The sequence below is a fragment of the Schistocerca piceifrons genome, chromosome 2 (assembly GCF_021461385.2).
Source record: "Schistocerca piceifrons isolate TAMUIC-IGC-003096 chromosome 2, iqSchPice1.1, whole genome shotgun sequence".
Classification (NCBI taxonomy): Eukaryota; Metazoa; Arthropoda; class Insecta; order Orthoptera; family Acrididae; genus Schistocerca; species Schistocerca piceifrons.
Genome location: NC_060139.1, coordinates 534,719,513 through 534,744,802, shown reverse-complemented (window position 1 = coordinate 534,744,802; position 25,290 = coordinate 534,719,513). Strand labels below are relative to the sequence as shown.

The window sequence follows — 25,290 nt, the reverse complement described above, 5'->3', positions numbered from 1 at the left end:
TTAGTACTGGAGGGCAGCGTGGAGGGTAAAAATCGTAGAGGGAGACCATGAGATGAATACACTAAGCAGATTCAGAAGGATGTAGGCTGCAGTAGGTACTGGGAAATGAAGAAGCTTGCACAGGATATAGTAGCATGGAGAGCTGCATCAGACCAGTCTCAGGACTGAAGACCACAACAACAACAACAACAACAACAACAATAAATTGTACTGTTGATATACTGGCAATATCGATATATTTTCCCGGGATATTCGGATTTCGTAATTATGTTTTCTGTATACCACACCGAGCACTGTAATTAAGAAATTACTATTTTTCAAATATTTTAATACATGTTGGGTAAAAAGTTCTCAGTAAACTTGCTGTTCCGGGATAACTTCAAGAGCCTGCACGCCGGTCAAGAACGTTAGAGCAGAGATGGCTGTGAAGAAGACTCAGCCAATAGTACGCTGACCGACACGCCTCTAGGACGACACCGAGACAGCAGCGGCCTCTAGGCGAAGAGAACATAAACGCCGCTCCGCCTGGCCGCAGCGCAGCCATTTGGAGACTAGCCGTTTTACGATATCTACAGCAGCGACTTAGAAACTGTACTGTTTCACTTGTATTAGGAGTTGTGTATACTGGAGAGATTGCTTATATTTCATGTCGTCCTTTGTTTGCGACATCCCACTGTAAATTTCTCAAAGAACTGTCATTTATCTTATTGTAATAAAATCTCATCAATACGATTTGCTTGAATTGTTGGCTAGCGATCCCAGAAAGCAGGTTTCCTAGGCACCCCATATTCGGCGAGTAGGCAGAAGACAAAACTTGCTGCGTCAAATATGGTTAAAATCTCAAGCTTCCGATGACAGCCTCCATCATCGTCGTCAGGGATTATGTCTGACTTTCGTGAAAGGAGGCTCCCACTTTTATGCCCAAAGGACAGCATCTGATTGACAGGATTACGTCATGATACCGTCACGGAAATGGCGCCTCCTGAGGTGGCGTCCTCTACGTCACTTGCTGCGTCACCAAATGTTCAAATGTGCGTGAAATCTTACGGGACTTTACTGCTAAGGTCATCAATCCCTAAGCTTACACACTACTTAGCCTAAATTATCCTAAGGACCAACACACACACCCATGCCCGAAGGAGGACTCGAACCTCCGCCGGGACGAGCCACGCTGCGTCACCATTCGCATCGGGCGGTCTTCCTCTGTGCTCTTTCATTATCAAGTGAACGCTACTATGCATTGCTAAGTGAATGTCCGGTGCCTCTATTGAAGTTATTATCACAGAATATAGTTTCCGCTGGTTCTCTGATCAAAGAGTCCCAATAGTTCGAAGAGGGGGCCAGAATTCTCTCACGTTTATTCAACAAGTTCAGCCGCTGCTACCCCATTGTCTCCCCCCTGATCACCAACCCTGATATGCTGACGCGCCTTCACAAACAGGTACCTCCGTCCCTACACCTCCACAGACTCTATGTACTATCCCAACGTAACTTCAACCAACTCTCTCTCCCAGACAATCAGATGAGCCCCGATATTTATCCTTCCTACTAACTTTAACTATTTCCCCCATTTCCCACTTCTGGTCAGGGCTTCTCTCTCCTTTCCTCTCCATCCACCCCCAGCACTTTCTTCTTGCACTGCTCTACCCACACGACACACTAATCCTCACCCTATGTCTATCTCACCGACTGTATTTCTCACTATCGCCCTGAGCTCCAACATCCCCTCTTCACAACTTTCCTATCTAACAGACCCACACCCCTCAGCCCTAAGGAATATACTCTCCTCCAGCAATGCCCGGGTTCGAATCCCAGCCAGGTTGGAGATTTTCTCTGCCCGGGGATTGGACGTTTGTGTTGTCCTCAACATTTCATCATCATCATTTGTGACTGTGGCTAGATTGGACTGTGTACAAATTGGACGGTGTAAAAATTGGGACTTTGTACGGGCGCTGATGACCGCGCAGTTGAGCGCCCCACAAACCAAACATGATCATCCAGCAATGTCTCTCACCCTTGTGCAGGTCCTTCTAATCTTACGTGAGAATGCAGTGCTTCAGTGTTTTCACCCGAAGAATGTCACCTTCCTGCGAAGAGTATGTATTTGCGTTGTTTTTAACTGTCCATCTTTAATTTTAATTTAAAGTAGAGAACAGGCCCAAATTTTGTCAGTATTTTTCGTTGCAAATTTCTGAAGAGCGGAGTATTGTACCGCTGACAGCCCATCCCCCAGCCGTATGGAGAGAGGAGCACGAGATTATAATAAAGGAGAAAAAAGACGCCGCTAATCTTACTCTATCCGCAAACTAGATTCCAATATCCCCATTGTCTCGTGTCTGGTCACCAGCCCTGGTATGCTGCCCTCCGTCATTACACTTACACACGTTTCATCCTATCTCACCGCAACTTCAACCAACTCCCTCTCCCAGACAATGAGATCCGCCCCGATATTTATCCCTCCTACCGACTTTAAGCCTTCCCTAACTATCTCACACTACATAAGGGGTCCTCTCTAGTTTCCCCTCTCCACCCACCCCATTTCTTTCTTCTTGTCCTACTACCCTCCCCACACACCGTTACTTCTTCTCGCCCTCTGTCCTTCCCACAGTCTGTATTCCCATTATCTGCTTCATCTCCTACCTATCATTTCCATAGTTTCCCCACTTGACAGACCCCTATCTTCTTACCCACACCCCCTCAACCTCCATGGAACAAAATGGCTTCGAGCACTATGGAACTTAACATCTGAGGTCATCAGTACCCTAGAACTTAGAACTAATTAAACCTAACTAACCTAAGGACATCACACACATCCATGCCCGAGGCAGGATTCGAACCTGCGACCGTAGCGGTCGCGCGGTTCCAGACTGAAGCACCTAGAACCGCTCGGCCACACCAGCCGGCTCTCTATGGAACAATTTCTCTCCTCGCACAATATTTGTCACTCAGTGCAGGTCCTTCGGAAATAATGTGAAAGTGCACTTCTCCAGTGCTTTTTTCATAGAAGGATATCACCACGTCGCAACTGCGTTTTTTAAATCGTAAATATTTTTCGTCCTTCTAGATGTCCGTTATTAATCTTTTTAATTTAGAAGTAAAGAGTTCTCATATTTTTTCAATTATCTTTGTTATATCTTTATGAATGCTCTTGGCTGAAGCGCAGAGTACTGTACCGGTGACAGCCCAACCCCGCCCATTGGGGGCAGGTGGGAATGAAATCTCACAAAAAAACCACCTCAAATTTTTTCAAAATTTCTGTATTTCAGGTGATCCTGATGATAAACTTAGCGATCGGCGACTGTCCGTTTAGGCTACCACATTCGCCACATTCGCAAGGACTATTACAAATACATAGCACTCTCTGGTCGAGATCATCTTTACAACGTCGCAACATTTCTTTAGTTTTCCTGGTTAGGCGAAACACCAATCTGATTCGTTGCCTATTTACGGATCTACCCTATTTAACTAGCTGCTGCACCACAGCTGCTCTTCTTTGGACTTTTTCGATGACCTTCATCAGTTCTAATCGGTAAGGATCCCATACTGCACGACAGTACTGTAGCAGAAGATGGACAAGTGAAGTGTAGGCAGTCTCTTCAGTAGACTTGTTGCATCCTTTAAGTGTTCTGGTAATAAAAAGGAGCCCTTGGTTTGCTTTCGCCATAACATTCTCTATGTGATCGTTCCAATTTAAATTGTTCGTTGTTGTAATCTCTAGGTATTAAGACAAACAGACAGACGTTAAATTTTTGTGATTCACCATTTAACCGAAATTTAATGGATTTCTTTTCGTGCTCATGTGGATGACCTTACACTTTTCCTTATTCAGAGACAAATGCCACTACTGGCACCATACACATATCGTGTCTAAATCATTTTAGCAATTGTCTTTAATCTTCTGATAACTGTACTACACGGTAAACGACAACATCATATCCAAACAGCTTAAGAGGGTTGCTCAGATTGTCCCCAAAACCGTTTACATAGATTCGGAGAGCAGAGGGCCTATAACAGTTCCTAGTGAAACGCCGGATATCACCAATCACCAATCGATGATTTTCCGTCGGTTACTACGTACCGTGACCTTTCTGACGGGAATCACGAATCCAATCGCTCAACTGAAGCCAGACTCCATAGGCGCACAATCTGAGTATCAGTCTTTTTTATGATGAACGGTATCGAAAGCTTTCTGGAAATCTAGCAATATGGAATAAATTAGAGATCCCAGTCGACAGCACTCATTTCCTCGTGCGAATAAAGAGCTATTTAGAATTTAAAGTTTTGTATTAAAAGTAATAATCGCGCTTTTCGATGCACTGAAAATCCGTTAAACTGAAAATATCGATATTTTACACGCAATACATCTTCAACATCTATTTCATCCATATGATTGATCGAGAAATCGATATATCGTTTTGGATTTAGGAATATTCATGATGTACATACCGGCTGGACTGTTGCCCCGCTACGATCACTTAAAGATGACCATTTGTAATGTGTAATACTCTCTGGAATGAGGATTAGTTTCTTCGGTGTACAGTCCTGAGATACGGGAGAGTCAGTGATGCATCGTCACGGGGTCTGTACCACCAACGGCAGAAGCCTGTGACCGGCACCCCCGTTCGCCAGTGCCTGTGTCACGTGACGGGGGGCGTAACCGGGTTAATTTCACGCAGCCGCAGCAGCAGCAACAACAACAACACGGCGCTCACGCACCGCTCTGCGCGCCGAAGGCCGCGCTAAAAATAGCTCGCTGCGGCACGCAGACGTCGGGGTCAAGCGCCGAGAAACACCACCAGCTGCCCACTACTACCCGTTTCGTCCTTTCCGGTACCCAGACATTATTCAGAGTTATTCTCGTTGCTCCGAGTACTGCCCGTCTGCTGCTCTGAACATCAGTGGGTCACCGCCTTTCGCAAAACACAGATCTTTACTTTCACCTACATACGTGAAGACAGATATACACCTTGTACAATGACGCTAATATCTGGAACACTGGTATCTACGCCTCTTCTATGCCTACCTGTTCTCTCGACAACTGGCTCTCCTCAGCTTAGGCGACAACTACAGACGACTGCCGAATGGAACAAGATCAGCCAAATCTCGGTCTACAAAGATGTGTCAATAAATAATACAATGAAGTCTTCACCCCACAATAGGCTTAAATCTAGAAAACCTATCTGGATCCACACTCCACCCACCTGTACTTGGAAAAACAGTGGAAATCAAAATAGTCATCCTTTAGAACCACAACTAAACGGGCCACACACATCCTGCCAAGTCACTTCCATGAAAGCATTTACCTCGGAAATCATGGTGTCCCTGAACAGAATCAGAAGAGCGCATGCCAGAACGAAAGCTACGTTCTGTAATTGGACAATGGCTGAAATTCTCAATGGGACTTCAGCGCTAAGGAACAAACAGTACAACACATACTAATGGAAGTGGCCACACAGGAAATTCGAAGAAACTTGGAACAGGAAATTCGAAGGGATTTGGAAAGATCTTCTAGCAGCAACAACTGAAGCTATTAAATGGCTGAACTCACTGGACACCGCACTGTAGCAGACACACTGCAAAATGAAGTGCTACATGAAAATTACATTTTAATTAGCGTTTAAATGATATAATCACCCTTAAACATTTAGTATCCATTAAATTTTATTTACAATACAAATAAGACACATACTACAAGTCTTTTTTTGCCAAAGCTGTATAATTCTTTTACATTAATGTTTTATATTTCAATATGGGAAATTTATTATCTCTGGAGACGCCATACAATAAAATAACCTGCATATGTTTCGGTATCAGAATGAATGTTTTATCTGCAGCGGAGTCTGCGCTACTGTGAAACTCCCAGTTTATAAAAGCTGCCCTGTAGACCTTGATTTGAAAGCGAATTCTTGCCTCTGGCGGGCCATGCTGCCACCAGCTGAACTACAGGGAAACTCGAGCGTATACAAAAAGACCGTAGAGAATAGTCACTTGCTCGTTTAACTAGCGGGAGACACATTCATCGAAAACCCCTAACTGGCAGAAGCTCGAAAACACGAGACTGTAAATCTAACGAGAACCTGTTCACAAAACCTTTATAACCTTCGTTCGTGGCAGAAGCTAGGAAAATTCTTAAGCCTCGTATGCGTCAATCACGTTGAGACTGTGCAATTACAGTTAGGCAAAGAACACATCAAACATACACACTTATTCTTCTCATGCTTCACCCGTGAATGCGATGGAAATAAATAAAAAAATACATGGTTCTAGTACGCTCTGCCACGCAAGTAACAGTGATTCGCAGAGCCTTATTCTGGTACTCTCTGGCACGCAAGTGACAACGATTTGCAGAGTTGTTACTCGCAGTCTTCTTTCTTCCAAGAACATCACTCCAGTAAATATGTAGAACAACTTTCGCGGAAATTGGAAAATACGATACACTTGCTGAAAGCTTGAAATTCACAGTGGCCAGAGCTTGTATAGTTCTACATCTACGAAAGCTACTCATGAAGTGTAAATAATCACTTAGAAAGAATAAAATTAGGTAATTAATTTTTGTTTGTGTTTGTTTGTAGGACACACTGAACCCACGCGGCAGGCACACTACCGTAGCACGTCGCTCGAGGAGCGACAACATAAAAGTACTGAGCGAGGCGGTGCAGCACTTAGTACACTGGACGCGCATTCCGAAAAAAGACAGTTCAAGTACGTGCCCTGAAATACAGATTTAGATTTTCCGTGATTTCCTCAAAATGGATCCAGGCAAATGCCGAGGTGGTTCCTTTGAAAGGGCACAGCCCAATTCCTTCCCCATCCTTGAAACATTCCGAGCTTCTGCCTCGTCTCTAATGACGTCATACCCTATATCCCTTTCTAAACAAAAGAGAGTATCGCACGGTAATTCTTTCTCGGTATCAGCGGAAATGTTGCAGCTGTCAGACCAATACAGGAGGCTAAAAAGAATCATTTGGATCAACCTAACATGGCTCCAATATTTCCCTCTGCTAGCGTACACAAATTACAGCACCACAGTCGACTTTATCATTGATCCGCGTTGCCTTTGTTTTGACTTCTCATGGCGCGTGTTTCGGTACTTCGGCGTGGAGATTTCAGTGTGTACTAGGACTGCAGATGTGCATCTGCGAACAAACAAAACATTAATTTTCGTAACTTTATATTTTCCACGTGATAATTAAAACCTTATGATTACCCCTCGAGCCGGCCGGGATGGCCGAGCGGTTCTAGGCGCTTCAGTCTGCAGCCGCGCGACCGCTACGGTTGCAGGTTCGAATCCTGCCTCGGGCATGAATGTGTGTGATGTCCTTAGGGTAGTTAGGTTTAAGTAGTTCTAAGTTCGAAGGGACTGATGACCTCAGGAGTTAAGTCCCATAGTGCTCAGAGCCATTTGAACCACTACGCCTCGAAGTTACAGGATCAAACTCCGGCTACCCGCTTTCCGCTTTCACACTGTGCGCATGCTGTACCAGTGCCTCGGGATCGCTAATATCGTGTGTTGAAGGTAAGGAGAAAGATTAACTACGGGACTAAGACCCTTTAGCGTAAGCAATTTTCTGTCTATCATCAGTCTATGCCCAGGCCACGATGGCAAGCGGTGGCATATAGACCACCAGATGACGCGTGGATGATATCGCTAAAATTCCAAGCCTGTCCATGTGGATGCAGTTATGGCTCACAACCATCTAATAAGACAAATGTTGATGGTGTTGGGACAGCAACCAGCCACAGATTTACTTTAGTTCCTTTATTCAAAGGGTACCGTTACCGGTTTCGAACCGTTATGATTCATCTTCATACGGTTTACAACATACTTTCCTTACAACAAGTGGTGCGTCATGTTTTTTTAACAGATTAATTGTCGTGAAATGTCGGTTTGGAGTGTTTGTTTTCATAACATTCGTCCAACAGATGTGAATACATTCTTATCGTTGCACATGCAAATTTTCTTACTGAACACTTTATTTGTCACAGAAAAGATTTCTACCACACACCACATGTTTTGATACTTACAAAGTGCACAAGTGTTGGTGGAAGGCCGTCATCCCACTAACTGGTCGCCAATTGCAAGTATGTACGGCGTACAGTTAATGGAGTCTCGTCTTTGTAACGCCTGCAGCCGCGCAGTTGCTACTGTGGCATTGGCGCGAATAACTCAATGACGCAGAGCACGAAAATGTGCCTCGCCCTTACCACGGCCTGCGACAGACTTCATTAACCTAGTACACACAATGGCATGCCACATTGTTTGTGAGAATGCTGTTATAATTAAACAATGGCCACTGCACACATTGCACCGCCGTAAGTCAATAAGACAGGTTCTGTGTTAAAAATGTGTTGCCTTTGTCATTATTTCTCTTTTGCTTCTCTGTATCATTTTCCTGAAAGATATTTGGACATTCTGCACTACAAAATAGATACGTTAGGATGTATTAAGCCCAATCACCACACTGCGACACGCTTGTTGAGAGGGAATCACCACAGAGTTGGCGAGAGAAACGTGGCCTAGGCCGAGCTAACTGTTTCGGCAAGTTTTAAGATGAAACCATGTTACTAACTGCGTTAATTATTGCGGAATGATCCGCCTCCCCACTATTACCACGATGTTATTGTGCAGTCATGCAAATTTACCCGAGCTATCCAACACTGCTGAAAGTGAAAAGTAGCTGCCGAATGTAGATAAATTTAGAACTGTTTCTTGAGTATTATTCGTCCCCTGGGCCTCTTAGCAGGTTGGATCAACAGACGAGATAGAGAATATATCCAACGAGGACCGGCGCAGAGAATATCCAACAAGAAGCAACGCTTTTCGTCACGGCATCGATCAGTACGCGCGAGAGCATTATGGATATGATCGACAAACAAACGTCAGTGGCAGGAGCTACAAGTGAGACATTGTGCATCACGGAGAAGCTTACTGCTGAAATTCCGAGAGCGTAAGTTTCAAGAAGAGACGGATAACAAATTACTTCCTCCCATACACATCTCGTGAAATGACCACGACTAGATAATTACAGAAATTAGACCTCACATGCAGTCATTGTTGGCATACACCATTCTCGAATTTAACAGGATAGAGAGGACTTCCCTCCGCCACACACCTTAGGATGGATGCTCAGTAGAAGTACACCTAGGGGCCCCGACACATGAGCTACCCATCGCTTCGTAACTCGGACGTATGTGGACAAATCGCAAACGATCGGTCGCTGGTCGCTTGGAAATCGGAGGCAATCTGATGGATCGCATGCGATATGTGGAGGCAACACGGCTGCCTGGCTAGCTAGCAGCGGTGTCCAGCAATAGAGCTGCAACTCGTTTCTCTGTGTACTAAGTAAGCGCGGTTGTGCAGTTTTGTTTCGTTTCGCTTCGCCCACGTTGTGTAAGAAATTTGCGTTCGAATTTATAGTTATACAGGGACCACGAACTACTCTGAGGCGTGAAGTGGAAGGCGGAGTTGCCATTTATGTTAAGAAATAATAGAAAATACACCCTTTAATTTTCCAGTGATTAGAATTTTGAAGATTGTGCTATAGGCTTATTATTTTGAGTTATTTATGAAATAATTGTATCCATTATTGAAGTTTTTAACTTCTAAAATGAATGACATACGTACCTACTGTAATGTTAAGCGGACATTTTATTTTAATGTTCAGGGCCAATCTGTTATACAGTTATACTCAAATCGCTCGTCATTTCATATAATCTAACAACCTTCACACAATTTATAATAAGAGTTACGGCAAGCATTCCTGCTGCTATTGACAACGTCTCTATACACACTTTCTCTGCCTCGTGATGACTGGGTGTTGTGTGATGTCCTTAGGTTAGTCAGGTTTAAGTAGTTCTAAGTTCTAGGGGACTGATGACCATAGATGTTAAGTCCCATAGTGCTCAGAGCCATTTGAACCATTCTATACACACATTGAGTAAATTGCATAAACAGTGTAAACACTTGCAGTCATATTAAAAGAATAATGAATAAAAAGGGACTGGGGCCTAGTAAACGCAAAACGAATTGACATGGCACACTCGAAATTGTACACAACCCATTTTCCGACAGCGAAATATGTAATATATCCTGTGAAGTAACCTATATTTCCCAAGAATCACAACCCATTTGGCGAGTGAGAAATGTAATACATTCTGTAAAGTACCCTACAGTTCCCACGAAAAGCATTTCAAAGCAAGTTTATTACACTATAATTCTCGAGGTATTTTCGTTCTGTCGTTGCAACTACAAGAAAAAGAGTTTTTTTTTCGTTGGACGCGTTTCGCTTTACTGAGGTAAAGCATCATCAGTGGTGGTGATCTCTGCTTGGCTTCTTGTCCATAACGGGAAATGCCATCTGCTAGCATCTTCGGTGTTTTCCTTCGTTAGCCACTGCTACTTGTATCCTAATTTTTTGTTGTTCTGGATAATTACGCATTTCTCGCGTTTTAAACAGCTCACTCTTTCGCATACCATTGCTTTCTGTTTATTTTATACTTCTAAGTATGTAATGCCAGAACGAAAATATCGTCGGGAATTGTAAAGCAACTATGGACAATGAGGTCACAGAAATGAAGAAATTGCAATTCCCGTTTCATTTAAAATTTGTTTTCTAGAATTCGTGGGGATGCGGGAATCAGTTGCAACTGCTGTTAAACATAGTAGTTCATTTTCCATAGCAGAACTCCTCGAAACAATGACGCTGAGAATACTCACTGAAGTTATTTGGCAAATCGCGCTTGTGGGATGTCGATGCGAGCGACAGATTGCAAGCGATATCACATGCGGCGCGTCGTTGCGATCCGTCATTAGTGTGTGAGTCCCTTTAGAGACGTCTGCTAGCGAAAGGAAATGTTCAGTCGACAGCGTGGCAAACCTGAGCTGGCCCAACCAGCTCTCCATCAACATTAACTTATACGTCCGGCGAAAACAGGGACAACTCGCAACGCCCCGCTTCGCGAAACTTGGGTGCCCTTGGCACAGGTTTTTGTACGAGGTTCTGCCTGAAAGGGATGGGCTGCGGGACAATGGAAGACGAGCGGCAGGAGCAGAAAAACCCCAGCCAGTTTCCGGGCTGGCGACCCACCCCAGGCCACATTACAAAGCACTCGGGCAGGTTAACGTAAAAAAAAAAGTACGTAGGCGCGATCACGCAATGCGGGCACGTAGCTTCAGTTATTCCACTCGGATTCCACTGCTGCCGTATACCCTGGTCTTGCAGCAAAACGCGTACTGAGAGCGATCGTCTTGTTACTTATAATTACTGCGCTGCGTACACCGTCAGCAGTAATGTGGTGATTAAAAATGAGTTCCTGTCTCAGGACAGCTGTCACGCTATCGAGCTTCGGTCACTGACTTTCGTTCACCGAGGAACGTGAAACCGTCACCGTCCCGAGTGGCGCTGGCAAATGAAGCACATTGCGCAACTGGGAAGCGAACAACTGTTCTGTAGCTTGTGGGCAACGTTTATTGAACACATTTGTACACACAAACCCTTTTATCATTGGTCGAACACAGTTGCGTCAACGTGTTTGTTTATACAGGGTGTCCAATTGTTAATGGTCAATATTCAGGGATATGACAGACACGCTCATTTGAAGCAAAAAATTTCCTCTTAACATGTGTCCTATTCCCAATGGTTTCCGAGATAGAACATATTTAGTGGACACATTTTTTGGCTAGTGGCACGCACTGATTAGAAGAAGGTTTCAGGCTGGTAGGACATCTGTTGAGAAAACAGGGAACAACTTCCATCGGAGCTGCAAAGGGTACAAACTGTGGAGGAAGGCAGAAATTGGGATACAACCAGCAAATAACTGAGGATGTAAGTTGCAAATGCTACTGTGAGATCAAGAGGTTGACACAGAAGAGGAATTCGTGGCTGGCCGCATCAAACCAGCCGCAAGATTGCTGGCTAAAATAAAATAAAAAACAGGAGCGCACATATGTGTGTTATCCACCCAACCTCTTTGATATTTTACTCTAGTCCAACCTACTTCCTCGCTTTCAGCCTCTTTGCTCGGTATGTCATTCTGCAAAAGGAATAGGAATGGACCCAAAACTGAACCCTGTGGGAATCCCTTCGTGATTTCTCCTCAGCCGCTCAAATTTTCCTCCTCTCCAGTACTGTTGGAATTATTCAGCACAACGTTTTGCATTCTGTTTGTTACGTATGATTCAGATCACTTGTAAGTAAAACCATTAATAAGTAACGAAGTAACAAGGTGACCCAAAAGTCCGTTACCAATTGAAAAAGCACTCATCATTCACGGAGCAATGTAGATAGAGAGGTGCGCAAACACGAAAGAAGTCGACGTCATTACGAAATGCGTCCAAACAGGACCAACATGCTGTTGCTCTTTTATTGGCTGCCAAAGAACAAACACTGGTAGACATCCATAAGAGAATGAAGAACGTGTATGGGACAGCATTTTTGTTGAAAACTAACGTTGTGGAATGGTGCGCCAAGTTCCGTACTGGTCGCGACCCGGCACAAGACGCTGGTAGGTCTGGGAGGTCAGCCTCATCCTTTACAGACAACAAGCTGGCGGTTGATAGTGCCCTATATTCCTGCTCTCTCCACGCGATTATCGCGCCTCCAGTCCCTTAAAAAGGGCCTTGGACGGTCGACGATTGCTGTCGGACGAGGATGTGCAGCATACAGTTAGGGACTTCTTCACGCAGCAGGACACCTTGTTTTACCAAACGGGTATCTTCAACCTGGTGCGTCAGTGGCATGGCTCAAACGGTTCAAATGGCTCTGAGCACTATGCAACTTAACTCCTGAGGTCATCAGTCGCCTAGAACTTAGAACTAATTAAACCTAACTAACCTAAGGACATCACACACATCCATGCCCGAGGCAGGATTCGAACCTGCGACCGTAGCGGTCGCTCGCTCGGTTCCAGACTGTAGCGCCTAGAACCGCACGGCCACTCGGGCCGTCGTCAGTGGCTTGATTGCCTCAGTGCTCACAGTGTTTTTTCCTGACTGGCATACCGATTCTGGACTGTACGGCCTTCGAACAGAAATTTTTGATAACCCCCTATTATTCAAGTGAAAAAGACCAATTTACTCCTTAAATTAATATTTAATCACTATGCTATAAAAGTTATGTAGAAATTTGCATCAAAACATTATACAGCAAGTAAGTGAAATATGATGTAGCACCTCAGTTCAGTTCATTTCATATTACTTCGATTTATTTAACTATTTGGTATGATCCTTGACTCGAAGGCAGACTAATAATTTGGAACTTGAACTACAGAGGGCTGTTTATACCTATAAATGAGAACCTAATTGGAGAGGGGCCTGAGGAAAAAACGAAAGTTGCCTCCTTTTGAACAAATATAGTATGTAAAGATAAACGTAAAGCCTGTGGCGCAAGCTCATGACCGTGTTTTTGGCCTAGTGCAGGTAGAGTTCAAACTTTTCGCTGCCGCACTAGAAGGAGGGAGTTCAAATGGCTCTGAGAATTATGGGACTTAATTTCTGAGGTCATCAGTCCCCTAGAACTTAGAACTACTTATACCTAACCTAAGGACATCACACACACCCATGCCCGAGGCAGGATTCGAACCTGCGACCGTAGCGGTCGCGCGGTTCCAGACTGCAGCGCCTAGAACCGCTCGGCCACAGCGGCCGGCGAAGGAGGACGACGGCGGGTCCATCCTATAGCCTCGGCCGCCCTTTACGCGCGTTCCGGGACTCATTTGACAACAGGCTCGGTCAACCTGGAGCCGTCTTGCAGGGACTGGATGGAGGAAAAAGTTCCCACTCCTATCCGGGATTGGACCCGGGACCCCACAGGGTAGGACTCTAGTGCTCTACCCACTGGAGCACTACAGCCACAAATATAGCACGTAATCGCCAACCTGTATTTTATCACTAACTTGTATTTCATTGTTACGGGACAGGTTTCGTCCATAGGTGATACCCACAAATTTACTTTTGGAGTTGAAAATCTTTAATTACGAACTCAACGTAACAATAGAGAAACGAGATCGACAGAACGCACATACAGGGCAATAAATCTTCTGTGTCAATGAACTTGCCTGATAACTACCAACGCCCCGCCACCCCACTAAAAGGTAAAAGCTAATGGCAGGGACAAGGAAAAAAGAAAACATGGGACGGCCATGGAGGGAGTCGGGGAGATAAGGAGAAGGGATAGACCCCTTGTGGGCGGGTCTTGGTTGCCGCCACCCCAGATATCGATAGTCACGATGCGATCTCAGCCCCAGTGCCGACAAGGATACGTTTTTATTCGTACGGTCCTCATTCTCTGCCCTCCCCTCCTTGGAGAACATCGCAACGCCATGGGGGACAAAAAACGGTGAAGCGGGGAAACAGATAGAAGGAGCCGATGGAGAGTTGGTGGGAGGTTGGGTTGCCACGGGAGAGAAAATGTAGTTCTTCCAAAATGTTCTATTGCAACTAAAATGCCTCAAGCGTCGAGGATCTGCACTGATGCTGTACTTTGGTGTTGTCGACCACAGGTACATCTTTCGTATGTAAATTACTAACATATGTCAATGATATTCAGCAGCGATAATGATTCTAATACTGCTACATATCCTTATCCTTCTCGTTGAAAACTCAATGTTACAAGTCGTTCCTTGTGTGATTGTACAGGGTGATTCGAAAAGAAAGAACAGATTTCAAGATTGTTTTTATTACAGGCGAACTATAAAGGATAGAAACACATTGCGCATGTCACTGGTGAGAAGAATGTTCAAAGTTTTCATACAGCTGCGCCGTTAATTGTTTGTTGTAACATGGCTACTATACCACAAGATAAATCATTTTGTGTGTTGGGATTTGCACGAATTCAAGACCTTGCTCATGGCTTTTCGCCACACAGGTCACCAGACGTAATGTCTTGCGATTTTTTTCTGCTGGGTACATAAAAGACAGAGTCTTTGTCTCACCTATCGATATGTCAATGATATTCAGCAGCGATAATGATTCTAATACTGCTACATATCCTTATCCTTCTCGTTGAAAACTCAATGTTACAAGTCGTTCCTTGTGTGATTGTACAGGGTGATTCGAAAAAAAAGAACAGATTTCAAGATTGTTTTTATTACAGGCGAACTATAAAGGATAGAAACACATTGCGCATGTCACTGGTGAGAAGAATGTTCAAAGTTTTCATACAGCTGCGCCGTTAATCGTTTGTTGCAACATGGCTACTATACCACAAGATAAATCATTTTGTGTGTTGGAATTTGCACGAATTCAAGACCTTGCTCATGGCTTTTCGCCACACAGGTCACCAGACGTAATGTCTTGCGATTTTTTTCTGCTGGGTACATAAAAGACAGAGTCTTTGTCTCACCTATCGATATGTCAATGATATTCAGCAGCGATGATGATTCTAATACTGCTACATATCCTTATCCTTCTCGTTGAAAACTCAATGTTACAAGTCGTTCCTTGTGTGATTGTACAGGGTGATTCGAAAAGAAAGAACAGATTTCAAGATTGTTTTTATTACAGGCGAACTATAAAGGATAGAAACACATTGCGCATGTCACTGGTGAGAAGAATGTTCAAAGTTTTCATACAGCTGCGCCGTTAATTGTTTGTTGTAACATGGCTACTATACCACAAGATAAATCATTTTGTGTGTTGGGATTTGCACGAATTCAAGACCTTACTCATGGCTTTTCGCCACACAGGTCACCAGACGTAATGTCTTGCGATTTTTTTCTGCTGGGTACATAAAAGACAGAGTCTTTGTCTCACCTATCGCAGCTTCTCTCCTAGATGTGAAAATGGAATTATTGTAACTGCCGGTTCAATAAACAGGGACCTGTTGAATCGTGTGTGGAATGAAATGAACTAACGTTTCGACGTTTCTCGAGCAACGCATAGTGCTCATGTTGAGTGTACGGTATAGTGTCTGTGCGACATAAAACTTTGAACCTTCCTCTGTCCAGTGACAACCGCGATGTGTTTCTACGTTTCATAGTTTGTAGTAAGCAATTTATATATATCCTTTGTTTTTGATTCACCTTCTAGCTTTTGATGTTACTTACCGTATCAAACAAGAGTACTGTACTTAAAATATAGCTTTTGATGATTCTACATACATCGAAACAAAATTTCTTCGTTTTCCCTCTTTATCCGTACACGCATTGGTAATGCTTCACGAAATTTCGTGGAAGCTGGCATTACAGTTTCGACGTATCTAAAAACCACATTTTCTTGCGCAGATCACTGTCGGCCTTTGCAACACGACTGGCATTTGTTATCTGCAACTAACAAGATTTGTTTTTTAATCTGTTGTATTTTTAGGCAGCAAAAATATAGGCCTAAACTGATGTTTCTGATATTTTCTTACTCTTTTGTACGATAATGGAACTACTATTTACTTTCTACTACTTCCGTTAAAGACTGATATGTTAATTATGTTTATGGGGTTTTATGATCTTCATTGCGAAAAATGTTCTTGTTTGTTAGTTGTGGAACGTGTTGCTTGAGCTGCAATTTCTAAATTTTTTAATGTGATAAATATTTTGCCTTAAGGATTTTTTCACGATATTACAACTGTATTAACAGCATTCACAACAGGGACTGTTTCAGTGTTTCTACATATTCTTCTGTTCTATCCTTTCGTTGTCTGCACTCAGGGGCAAGTATTTCTAAATTCCTTCTCTTCATTCGATCGAAGGCATTTTTATTTGCTATCAAATGTATCCCAAATGCGCCAGGAACCTCATGAATTTTAGAGATTAGTTGTTGTACTGGCACATTAACAAGAAAGATGAAGCATGACTTAATATTCAGCCCGGAACCACGCGGCTGCTACGGTCGCAGGTTCGAATCCTGACTCGGGCATGGATGTGTGTGATGTTCTTAGGTTAGTTAGGCTTAAGTAGTTCTAAGTCTAGGGGACTGATGACCTCAGATGTTAAGTCCCATAGTGCTTAGAGCCATTTGATTTGAACTTAATAACAAAGGAAGTAAGAAATATTGCCAGCTGAAGCTAAGAGGTATGCTTTAGAGTCCACGTGTCGTACACAGTTTTAATCTGTCAACTGAGATTTCGATACATTTGTAAAGTGCTATACTCAGATTATTTATTGTAATTAATTAGTACTGTATTCCTAGATCGATATCTTGCCCTATGATTAATTGACCGGTTTTCAATGTTCTCCAGCTTTGAACGACGCACAGTTTGTTACTTTTCTGACACAAACGATTAGTGTCCAGTTATTGCTACGAGTCTGACTGGTATTTAGATCACGTTTATCACTGGTTTTATCTTTACAAGAGGCTTATAGCGCTAGTGGTGGCAGGCTGCACAGGAACATAACAATGGCATCTATTCCATGCGGAGCACTATGCCACTGATGACGTTCCCAGATTTCAACTAACATGTGTTTCTCTGCCATAACATTAAACGAGGCGGAAAGAAGTGTCGCGCATAAACTAGTCGTTCTATATTCGTAGTCATTGCTTACCCCGCAGGAAGCTCAGCAATCAGTATAGATGATTCCTTCCCTACCATTCTCCAAATAACCTAATGCGCCCGTATCTAATGATTTCAAGGCGCTTTACTTGAACAGCTGTAGAGCCTCACAGATTTTGTGAAACGTGTCTAATTAACAGTCTCTCTGACAATGGTAGGACTGCCCGTAACATATCCTATCCTCTTTGGCGACGATCGTAAAAAAAAGACAGCGAATGGTTTTCGCATCGAGAATTTGACACGCCATCAGTAAACACTTTCCCTGATGACTGTTCTTGCAAACAACATAAAATGCATACTGAACAAACCGGGATGGCAATTTCGTTTCCGTTCTAAAGACCTTCGCTCGGAATAAATACCACCGCCACTTCTATAAACGATATGTGTTCCCATCGGCTATATTTTTTGTTAAAAAAACGGAAGGCCGTATTTGCCTTTAAAAATATGACCGGACATGTATCCTCGCTATCGGCATGATGTATTTTAATTTCCCACCATTAATTTTTTTCCTCTGACGCAGTAATGATCATGGAAATTTTATTTGTGGTTGCCGGGGGGTAAATAATTCTGCAGGAATGCCCCACCCCTTCCCTCGACGTTAGCCGCACCCCCGCACGCCGGCCCCTGTTTTGTTTCCGAGCCGGCCGATAGCGGCCGCATTGGCTGCGACCTTTCGCTGTGTTGGTAGCACTGTTTCCGGTGGGCTGGGCGCCAGCTGCGTACACCTATGGAAGGTGAGTGGGCGGGGAGAGGGTGGGATAGCGGGTTCGCAGCGGCTGGGGGTGGAACAAGTGCAACACGGCGGGAAGTGGGGCCGGCGGGGGACTCGATCAGAAATGAATGCCACTGTTCGTGTTCGGAATTTTGTTAATTAAATGGCGACATCAAAGGAAATTATTTTTTCGCTGACCGACAGCTGCTTTTGTTGGCTGTTGGTTATAACGTCCGAGAACGGTCTGCTCAGTTTGCAAAAATCGCGTCCAGAGGATAGGCTGTAAAAGCGCGTTGCAGGTACGTTTCTCACATACACGTGAATCAAGCATGGCCCCATTCTTTAACAACTAGTTCCTGCTTAGGCGCTCCTCTCCTCCAAAACCCATTATATTTGCTTCTAGAGAGACAGGCAGCTTTCCTTGGCGTTGTCACATTCCTGGGTAGTAACTCGTGGTTTTTTGTCGGATTTGCAGCCGCAACCTCAAATCAACGTGACAGAATATTTCAAACAATGGAAACTCCAGGCTTAAATATTAACAATATTAGGAAACGGATAGTTGCTACTCACCGTAAAGATGACCTGCTGAGTTGCATACAGGCACACACGACCATTAACACAGAGCGGCCGAAGGTAGCGGTAGCTTGTTTGAATGCGTGTGTTTTCTCTGCTGAAGAAGACTTTGGCCGAAGGCTGTAATGTGTAACAGCCTTTTCGTTGTGCCTGTCTGCAACTCAACGGCCATCTTTACGGTGAGTAAAAATCTATCCTTTTGTTAATATTGTTGACCTTATATTTCTGCGCTTAAAATGGCCAACAAAATCGTATGTGACTATTCATACAGCTAACAGTTTTTTTCTGAATATTTGAGGTGTAAACATAAAACAAACGGTTCTGCTGATACATCCGGAGAGATCTAGATACAAGAGCTGAAATATTCTAGTTACCATAGGGCAATACAGAAAAGAATGTTAATTTCTTTTTTGCCTTACACGTAGAACAAAGTTTAAGCGAAAATGTGTTCAGACTTAGATTACTACTAGTGTGTGAATGTGTGTGTGTGTGTGTGTGTGTGGAGGGGGGTGTTATTTTTTCCGATAACTTGTTGATTGTGATAACTCCAAGGAATAGTTATGAACAGGTACAAAAACGCGTAAAAAATTTCATATGTCGGTTTCATATCATGGCAGAGGGTGTGTAATCCATATACAATATATGTGAATTAACAGCGTTCGCAAGAGGATTCGGAACAATTTACCACGGTCTACATTCTGTGTTAGGTCCCGCAATTTGTTTCTACAATATTTTTCTCAAGACGTATTGTGTTTTACTAGTGGATTTATATATATATATAACGCTGACTGTTTTATACTCAAGCAATAACATTTATCACGTGTTTGCTGATCATTCCCGTTTAATATTATTTCTGAGAGAAAGAATAAGTGGGATTTTCTCTCCTGTGTCTGTTTCTGTTAACTGATCCGCCGATAAAAAAAATTAATAAACTGTATTTCGCTCCTCAAATACAGTTTCCTTTAGTTCGGCTCAGGCAACACAGAAGTGTTCGCAAAATGCAACGCTGTTAAGTGCTTATTTCAACGTACACGAGTAGCGTCAACTTTTACATATGAAGACGCATGATTGTAATGCAGCGTTCGTAGTCGCGGAGATAGCGTTCAATATAACGAATGGGGTGTGTTGCGTTCACTATACTCCTAAACTACACGAATTTTCAGGTTATATGAGAGTTAATACAACCGCTAATACGAGGGGCGTTCAGTAAGTAATGTAATACTTTTTCCGAAAGACGGTTCGTTTTATTCAGAATTCCAATACACCATATTACTCCTAACGCTTTTGGCTACAAAACCCTTTTTCCAACATAGGCTCCAGCCTTACGCCACCTTACTCAGAGGGCCTGATATAGGCTCCAGCCTTACGCCACCTTACTCAGAGGGCCTGTCTCTCCTCCTACTGGAGCCAGAGTCTTGCTACGTTCATAACCTCCCCATCATCCACCTACTACTTCCCTCGGAGCGCATCCTTCATTGGGTCAAACAGATGGTAGTTGGAAGGTGCGAGATCCGGGATGCAGGGTGAATAATCAAGAACAAGTTTGCGTGACCTTGACTCAATGTGCTGTTTTTCACTGCTACGTCTCCGTAGACACTGTGCAGGGGTATTTGAAAATCTGCGATGCTCTGGTTTCCGCCAAAAGAAACTCGCTGACTGCTGTGTGCTTGAAACGCACCGACGTTACTGAAGTAGAAATATTCTACGACGGCCCACAACAAATTCCGCCTTTCTTCAACCGAAATTGGGAGAGAAAAAATGCATTGTATCAGTTACCGTGCGCCTTTCTAACCATGCAAAGCCAAACCGAAATAAACGCTGTAAATAAATTTCATGAGTTCAACGCTATGATTATCAGCAACGATAGTAAACCAATTAGTCAACAGCGACATAACCATATACAGAACCTACAGAACCTTCTCCTGGTTAGCGTCTGCAGCGCTCTCCAGCTGCAGTTGTCAGCTGTATCTGGTTGACAAGTAAGTTTGCATACGAAAATGAACATGCATAAAATCGCTACATTAGCCCTATTAAAACGCATATTTTGTCCTCTCTCCTCCATATTGAGTTACACATAAATAAAAACTTCACTATACATGAGGATGATGTAAGGCAGAAAGAAAATTTCCATATGGAGTGATTAAGGACAACAACTTTCAGGTTTTAAAAATCTCATCACATATAGTAAGATACTAATTTATAGTAAGCCTTACACAGACGATAAAGATTAATTCATCATTCCCACCTTTTGGCAAAATCCTACAGTGGCAAAATTTTTAGAACATGTGGAATGGAAGACTTGAAACAAGAAAATGCAAAATCTCCTACTGCAAGTAGTACAAGCTCTCTTCTAGGAAAGAAAAAAAAAAAGATCGAATCAGTGACGTAGAAAGCAGTCCTGTAATTCGTTGGACCATGCGTATTTCCTCTCGTTTTCACAAAATTGAACAAACTTACTCCTGAGAGGGAGAAAGCTCTTTTTCAGATACGTAACGTCTAATATTACAGAATATACTACTGATAAATTAATAAAAAGTTCCAGAATATTTTAGAAAACGTGAAACTAAATAATAAAATAAATTGTAATAGCTGGTCACGAACCGAGTACGTATGAATTCACACCTCTCAACCTGTCCACTAGGCTACAGCGAATTGGTTTTCATTAACTGACGTTTAATTACAGCACACCAACAAACAAAATGTTTTTTTTATTAAATCTTTAATGCGCCGTTGCGTTGAAACCGCGTTTTTCATAATACGCATGTTATAATAAGAAAACAACCAAATATGAAAATTCTTTAATCAGCAGTATGGTATCTCCCGTAATTTTATAACAACACGTCGTATTACAGCAAGGAGTTTTCCAGAGATTCTCTACGTGCTGTTGCTGTGAAACAGCAGATTTCTTAAAGCTGTTATATAAAAGCCATCAAATACGGGCTCAACTACAAAAGACGTAATGAAACATAGCTTCTATCAAGTTTTTCTCTGATGTACAACCAAATATTATGTTGCATCTCATTGGCCTTAACCCTCCCCACGAAGCAAAAATCTGACGTGTCTTATTAAGTCTTTCACGCTTCGGAATGCTCTGGGACGTGATATTCCACGTTGTGATGTCACAAAACTCCACCAGCTCCTCGTCCACGAACGCTTTCACGTCCCATTTCAGGACGGAAAACAATTTTATAGCAAAATGATGAAACTTTAAACAGTTACATTAGAATAAGAACATTAACAGACTTTAAGATGTTTCTCAAAACAGGTTTTCGAAAACAGTGGTGGTACATTTTGTGTACCACCACTCTTCAAGTTACATGGCAGTACTGGATGCAAGATTTATTCTTGCATAAATACAGGAACTTGCCAGGTGAAACACTCAAGCAACGTGGTAGTTTTGGAAGCGGAACTTGTTTTTTTCCTTAGCAAAGAGGTACCTGGAACGCAGAACATCCACTTGGATGAGAGGACTTCTGAAATTGTCTCCCACCATAGACAAAAATAGTCGTAACTCGTGCAGCTCATCATAACTATTCTCACCCGGCTTTGGTATGCAGCTGACACGTAATCTCCATCGTCATCACTACGGGCGGCATCTTCGTCTGATGAACACTAATCTGGAGGTATATCAGAATGGAGAATGCCATCACCCCATCTTTTAACACTTCCCTACAGCGATTCTTTACCAACTGAAAATTAAAATAATGTCTCAAATTACATACTGAAGTTAATTTACACTTTCATGCAGTTTTACAGCGTAAACGATGTACCAGACGTATAATCCTTTTCGAAGTTCCACGCAGCATCTAACGTAGTGGAGGAACGTTGATGCATGTTGGTACATATTTTGAAGTCTGAGTGATTCATGAAATAGTCGTCTTCTGCAGATCTGTTGTTGTTATTGTGGTCTTCAGTCCTGAGACTGGTTTGATGGAGCTCTCCATGCTGTTCTATCCTGTGCAAGCTGCTTCGTCTCCCAGTACGTACTGCAAGCTACATCTTTCTAAATCTGCTTAGTGTATTCATCTCTTGGTCTCCCTCTACGATTTTTACCCTGCACGCTGCCCTCCAATACCAAATTTGTGACCCCTTGATGCCTCAGAACATGTCCTACCGACCGAACCCTTCTTCTAGTCAAGTTGTGCCACGAACTCCTCTTCTCCCCAATTCTATTCAATACCTCCTCATTAGTTATGTGATCTACCAATCTAATCTTCAGCATTCTTCTGTAGCACCACATTTCGAAAGCTTCTATTCTCTTCTTGTCCAAACTATTTATCATCTATGTTTCACTTCCAAACATGGCTACACTTCATATAAATACTTTCAGAAACGACTTCCTGACACTTAAATCTATACTCGATGTTAACAAATTTCTCTTCTTCAGAAACGCTTTCCTTGCCATTGCCAGTCTACGTTTTATATCCTCTCTACTTCGACCATCATCAGTTATTTTGCTCCCCAAATAGCAAAACTCCTTTACTACTTTAAGTGTCTCATTTCCTAATCTAATTCCCTCGGCATCACCCGATTTAATTCGACTAAATTCCATTATCCTCGTTTTGGTTTTGTTGATGTTCATCTTATATCCTCCTTTCAAGACACTGTCCATTCCGTTCAACTGCTCTTCCAAGTCCTTTGCTGTCTCTGACAGAATTACAATGTCATCGGCGAACCTCAAAGTTTTTATTTCTCTTCCATGGATTTTAATACCTACTCCGAATTTTTCTTTTGTTTCCTTTACTGCTTGCTCAATGTACAGATTGAATAACATTGGGGAGAGGCTACAGCCCTGTCTCACTCCCTTCTGTAGATCTAAGACCCGTGAATTCTACGGTGTCTGAATGTATACATATCTTATCTGTAATAAAAAGCTGAATCTATAATACCTACATCACATAAAGACGGAAAGAATTACGCACTCGGTCGCAGTGGTGAAAATCAGTCACACCGTGGGAAATAACAATTGTCCCAGACGGCTCATATGGAGAAATGTTACTTCTGACCTCTCTCGATCGTAGCGGCAACTACGACATTACGTAGAAAGGATGGTTCGACAAACATATCTTCAGGTGGATGAGCTAGGACTTCCCAGTTAAGTCGTATGTTTTCTTGTACCACCATGCGTTTAAGCAACGAAGAACGCTGTACACACGTTGTACCACCTACCCTAAAAGAGTTAAGGTTAGCGGCCAGCCACAGTGTGTATTGTACAAAGGCCCGAGAGACTGACTGCACCTATAGCTGGTCGGCTGGCCACAAAATGCTAGCGGTAGGAACCGAATAACGTAAAGAAGGCAAAACACAGCGAAGAGTGACAGCAGAGCTTTCGACAAAGCTGGCAAGCGATGGCGGCGCACGCAGCGAGGCAGCGCGAAGGTCAACGACCCCACCCTCGGCGCGGCCAGCTGACGCTAGGACAGCCGGAAGCCGCGTCACCGGAAGCGGCCATGCGGGCCAGGCCGCCGCCCCTCCGAGGCGCCGCCGTGCCTTTGTCCCACACTGCACCGCGCCAGCGCGCACCTCAAGCCCGAATCACTACCGCCTAACCGTTCCCCACCAGCTGCATACATTCTCGCCGTGGCTACACTCTGTACAATTGACAGAACGCAGCGCTTGTGGTGCGGGAAGTTGCCCTTTTCCAGCAGACTGCTACAACTGCCATACACGGTAACTTTGAATCGGTTTCTCGTCTAGCAGTGCACTGCAACGTATTGCAGTTTGCGTTGATTCAGTTCGCTTCCAATGCTTACGTTCGTTGTATTAGTTACTAATTTATGTTCAAAATGGCTCTGAGCACTATGGGACTTAACTGCTGAGATCATCAGTCCCCTAGAACTTAGAACTACTTAAACCTAACTAACCTAAGGACATCACACACATCCATGCCCGAGACAGGAATCGAACCTGCGACCGTAGCGGTCGTCCGCTTCCAGAATGTAGCGCCTAGAACCGCTCGGCCACTCTGGCCGGCTACTAATTACTGTATTCCGTACATTGTTAACGCATATAATATTAAATAAAGACTCCCCGGGCGTGTTTGCACATTGCATCGCCACTGATTCAAACGGCGCGCTGCGGAAAGCTCAGCATAAGCATGTGCTGTAGGTGCTCTTTGTGACTTAACTGGCTAGATTGAATCTTCTCTCGCCTGCTCGCTCTACAAAGACTACAGCATCACAGTAACCAGGCCCATCTTATCTCCGGCCCCTCCTCCCAACGATGACGTAGCGCTTTACAGATGGTCACGGACAGCCAAACCGTACAAGGCTACTTGGACACTACTTCAATCGGTTATTCCCTCAACGAGCCTGGCCGTCGTTGCTTCGCTATCCTGACAGGTATAACAAATTCTATACACGAATTCAGGCTGTGTCGGCGAATTGTTACGACGAATTCTTCTCGGAAAATAAGCCTACAGAAAAATGTTCGTTCGGACCGACATTTCGACAAGTTTATCACTTGTCATCGGAGGTACCCCTTCTGGGCAGGACGACTTTTCATCGCTGCTGCTACTCACGTGCT

General features: G+C 43.5%; 1 protein-coding gene across 2 annotated transcripts in view; it reads right to left on the bottom strand.

The window, feature by feature from the left end:
- LOC124774917 (protein gustavus) overlaps nucleotides 1–25,290 on the bottom strand; it is a 336,294-nt gene that overhangs the window by 182,643 nt on the left and 128,361 nt on the right. The window lies entirely within an intron of this gene.